Raw genomic sequence first — 5,674 nt, 5'->3', positions numbered from 1 at the left:
TTTTTTTTTTGTAATTGTGGATCAATTGCTATATTTTCTATTAAATATATAGATTTATAGTGTGAGCGTGCTGCAATTGGAAATTGGTCTACATGCAATTGATATGGGGACATACACACACATATACATACAACATACATGTACACACAAATACATGGATTTATACATGTACACACATACATACATACAACCTACATGTAAACCCAAATACAAACAACACACATATACATACAACATATATGTACACACACACACATAATATTGATGGATGGTGTCAGCATGTTCAGTTGAGGATTTTTGCTCCTTACAGATCACTTGAAATCCAGGATGAAAAACTTGATCACATGAATTGTTCTAATTCATTCGGCCCATATACGGCGAGCTTATCAGCAGATCTATGTCCAATTAATAATATTCTTATAAAGGCTTTGGCTTGTTTTTGTCATTTCCCGAGCAGCTGGAAAGATCAAAACATTTTACACTTGATTTTTTTTTATATTTATCAGCAGTGCTTTTATAATAATCCCTGCCATGAAGTTCCTTGAGTGCATGGGGTGACAACCTTCCCACAGTTGTAGTCCTGAGTTGTCACATGAGAGCTGTGCAGTCTTATATTACACAAATACAATCCAATATTGTTATTTACAAGCCAGGCCAAGGCAATGAAACGCAGCCTGTGCTGGATTGGGTGCTGAGAGAGGCTGGAGGTAAGCGCTGAGATATAAAAAAAAAAGTAAAAATGTATTTTATCGCAAAAGATTTGTAAATGTTTATGATACACAGTGCGTGAGCATTGGGGTGCCATTGTTAACAGATCCTCTCCTCCTGTGTTCCTGTCTGTATCTGTCTGTCATTTGCAACTCCTATTTAATGTACAGCGCTGCATAATATGTTGGCACTATATAAATCCTGTTTATTATTATTATTTTAATATTATTATTATTATTATTATTAATATTGGCACTGCAGTACCCAGAGTGCTATGTGTTACAGTAAAATATGCATTTTATTACAATTGCTGGTTGTCATGCTGATCCAGGGGCTTCAATGCTTTCTAAGACCATGTGTGACCCAATGGAATGCAGAAAGCTTGTCATGGATAACCATAATATAAGCGACCCTGATTTACTGTGAATGTAACATATTCACCACCATCCAGTGATGGGGTTGGTTTTTTAGGGCAGAATCATCCTTTGTCCCTGGGAATTTTCGTCCCTGGTCATTATGGCATCCAGCTGACACTTTGCTTCTCTATGTTCTCATTCCAATTCTTACAGTCCATTAACAGAAATCAAAATGTGGAAGCTGTCACCCTGCACTCCAGGTTGCATCAGGTAAAATAAAGATTTTTATGCTTGCAGTAAAGCAAAACAAAAGAGTTTTTGAAAAAAACGTTGACGGCAAAAATCCAAGGAAGCTTTTTCCTGGCTGGGGTCATTTTAACATCATTTATTTATATCCAGTGACAAAATGCTCAATTTGCAAAACTTTAAAGCCTCGCTCCAGGTAAGTGATAAAATGTCATTTGCAGTTCCCCCTACCCCATTTACTGCAAGGGTTAAATAATCATTTTTACCCAGGGTACCTGCAAACAGGACTTTAATTCCCTTTATTCCCTCGCTTACATGGGCTTCCTCCTTTTGAACTACAGCCTACCCCCTTCTCCCAAAGACTCCCTCCATCCTGGGGTCATCACTACAATGCATGAGGACACCGAGGGCCCAGCAATAAGTGCGCTGGTCCCTGGGATAAGGCAAGCAACAACCTTTTTACTGTAACCCCAGGCAAAAAATGAGCACTTAACCCTTGCAGTGCAAATTCACTCCTACAGCAAGGGTAGTTTTTTCATTAGGAGTTAGGATTTAACACAAGATCATTATTTATGTTATTTATATATTTAAATGTCATTTAAATTAATTTTTTTTGGAAATAAGGATTCTTATCCCGGTGTGTTAGCTTTGTGAATTGAGCGATCTCTGCTAAAGCTGTACTTAGGTGGAACATGCATATTTTGCTTAAAGATAAATGCATTTCTAATCCATTGAGCTCCCCCTTCTGCTTAAATAATGCAGAGCATTGCGGAGAGGAACATACCACCCCAGTGCTTAGTTATGTGTGCGATGGCTGAACGGACGCACGTTACACAGCTTAATGCTGCTAATGCCAAGGTTTGATCGTGTTGGCAATAAACAATATATTTATTCTATAAAATCAGATCAAATGCACCGAACAAACGCCAGGATGCAGCAAAACAATCCACATGATACTTTATGTGTTTCTCAAACTTATTAACATGGGTGAACCCTTGAAATAACTTTCAGGTCTTCAGGAAACCCCGGCTATAATTACTATATCTGCAACTTGTTAGTGGGGTGGTCAGTGGGAAGAATGCCTCTTACGTTGCTGGCCATTTGTAAAAATGTCAGCCAAAAAAATAATTGGTAACAACAAATTGCTCATTACTCAAGGAACCTTTTGCAACCTCTGGAGGAACCCTGGTTATTATTGGAAAAGGAAAAATATCATTTATAGATTACCAAGTGCCAGGCTGCCTCTGGCATTACTACTTCCTGATCTTAAGCAAGCACGCAGATTAAAAAGTAAAAGGGGCAGTCAGAGCAACATTTCTAATCTAGATACTTATTCCAGGTCAGAAAGAATTGAAACTACTGAATTAGCATGACAGCCTGGCAAATGCTGCAAGCCCCCCTCTCCTCCCAATGTAATCACTTCAACTCTACCCACCCATTCACCGAAATAAATAATCCTTACCGGAATCCACCATGAAGCAGCCATTCTCTACCTTTGTAACAAGGGGAAACCCTTGAAAGAACTTTTTTGATAAAATTACTATATTCCCGCCCCACAGTATGTTAGCCTTGTGGTCAGTGAGAAGAATTCCTCTTACATTGCTGGCCAGTGAGAAGAATGCTGTCATTATGGATACCAATAATCTTTTTGGTTATCTGTAAGGGCGACATTCTTCCCAATAGCCAGCAATGTAAAAGGCATTCTTCCTACTGTCCAGCACACTAATATACTGTGAATATAATACCTTGACATGTGGCTGATTTCCTTCCTATTTGATGGTGCATGGTGAATGTCTCTTGGCAGAGCCAGCTGTAGGACACCAATGGCCATTTAAGCTATCTGTAAGGATGGCATACCACAAAAAGGTGCCATTCTTCATACCAGCCACCAACTGTGTGCATGCTTTGATACACAATAAACCACGGAGCAACACATGATTGTACAAAAGAAACCAAAGAAATTGTTTTTTGGCAAAGATTGATCACCTCACTCATACAGATATCTGCTTGCATATTGGATATCTAAGATTGACAACGAAGTAACATGCAAGCCACATCATTTTGTGTGTGCAGTTTAGGCACAAGTATTTTCATAATGGCTTCACCACCTCCGACAAAATGGGGAAATTTAGCATCAGTACCAAACTTATCAGCCTAGATCAGGGGTGGCAAACTCAAACACACAGAGGGCCAAAAATAAAAACTTAGACAAAGTCGCGGGCCAAACTTGAAGTTTATTGAAAAAATGAAGGAAGTTTTTCCTTCTCTTTAGATCATTAAAAACCTTTTCATATGGAAACAAAGAGGTTGTGCTTGACATTCAATCTGGAACAAGCCTATAATAGAGAAATAGAACCACTACTACAATTCCCTGCGTCTATAAAACAGTTCAATGTAGGACCACGCATAGGCAGAGAGGCTGCTGGTCTTTAGACACGAGTGATGCCAGGATTTGTAGTAGCTGCACTATTTCAATGCAGCGGAGGGCCAGCTTCAATTCATATTTAGAAATCCTTTGGGGGCTAAAACAATTCCTTTAGGGGGCCAGATTTGGCCCTCGGGCCAGAGTTTGACACCCCTGTCCTAGATGGTCTAATTTGTGTTGCATTGATGAGTCAATTGGCAACAGAAGTTAACAGGCAGTTGGGTATACCCATGTATGTTAGGTTTATACCACTGCTATGCAGATTCAATCATTTCTACATTTAGTACAGCGTTGTGAGTTATTATAAACTCTGTGCAGAATGTGAACTCACCGTAACATTGGCTAACAAACATCTACCATTACACCTATACATTGGCCCTGATATATGAAAGCTCTCCAAGACTGGAGGAGATAGATTATCATTGGTGAACCTGGGTGATCCAGTAAACTTGAAATTTATTCATTACAACCATTTGCTAATATTTAGCAAATATTTCCAATCCTGTTTTTTTGGATCATCCAGGTTCATACATGATAGTCTATCTTCTCCAGCCTTGGAGAGCTTTGCTAAATTAGGCTTATTATGTCCTGAGGTATGTATACTTTTCTACAAAATGTTTATTGTATGTGACTTCAAACTGTAGCACGGACTTGGAGGCTCATTAAAATTTTCATCATGACCCTGTGCCAATTTCATAGAGAATTGGTTTGATGAGGTTGGTGGAGAGGAACTCAGATGGTCTGCAGTTCCCTGACCTCAACCCTACTAAACACCTTTGGGCTGAATTGCAACTTCATTTGTGAAAGTGTTTTCACACAAGAAAATATCAGAGATTCACTCAATTGTCATTTAAAAGTTTTTACCTGCTTTTATTTGCGTTTGTTAAATCTGAACTAAAGTCAGTTATAAAAGTCACAAATCATTGCAATGCTGAGCAGTTCATATACAACATATAAAGCTCAAGCACAGTGAGATGCATTATGTACAGCACTGTGTTTCATTTTATACATTTTTAAATCTTTTAGTGCATTTTTTGTAGTTTTTTTCCACTATTTTTTACTTTACATAACTCCCATTTATTTTATTGCATTTTTATGCAAAAAAATGCAGAATATCCACATTTCATTCCAATGCAAAACTTTATATGCCACAAGAATTTATTAGGTCCATGTATTTAGCTGATCATCCCACTAGGTGTGATTTATCAATTTAAAACAAAAAGTTTTTGGTCAGAGTTGAATTTTGCATCAGGTATAGGCTACATTATACAGACCTATAAAATGGACAGCGGAAATCTAACAGGGCAAACAAGCAAGCAGCATTCGGCCTAATATGGCAACTAGCAACCGCTGTTTACATGCAATCACTTAAAGGGCTTTTTCACTGGCAGAAAGAGGAGATTTATGTTCGGGCAATTTAGGTGAAGCTTTAGCTAGTAATAAGGATCTTATCCCCTGAAAGCAAGACCTGTAGAGGAAATAGGAAGATAAATGTTTGGAGGGTGGTCACTGAGACATATTTGGCCCACACAGGGCTGCTGCACTTAATTTATTGTTGTTTAAATGTCCAGCAGGTAGGAGATTTACCATTGCAGGCTCTGTTCATTTCCTGATAAATGCTACCCACGTTCTATAATGCAGTGCGGATTAGATGTCAAAGGATGACCTATTACCGTTTATAAAAGTGGTTTTTAGAAGGGTCTGTCCACTGTATTTACTAAAATACAAAACAGCTGCTATCCAGGAGCAAAGAGCATTCAGCCATGCTTGCCACCTCTGTAGGTTAACGGATTTCTGTGCCAAATGAATTTGGCACCATTTAGTGAAGATGCCCAAGCTAAGTATATTTACTTTTTTGGAGACCAGTAGCAGTCCACATTTTTATAATATATAACATTTTTATAATATTATAACATTTTTATAATATTTTATCTCAAAT

This window comes from Pyxicephalus adspersus, chromosome 12 (genome assembly GCF_032062135.1).
Source record: "Pyxicephalus adspersus chromosome 12, UCB_Pads_2.0, whole genome shotgun sequence".
In the NCBI taxonomy this organism is placed as follows: Eukaryota; Metazoa; Chordata; class Amphibia; order Anura; family Pyxicephalidae; genus Pyxicephalus; species Pyxicephalus adspersus.
The sequence above is the reverse complement of the archived record's forward strand: the minus strand, read 5'-3'. Positions refer to the sequence as shown.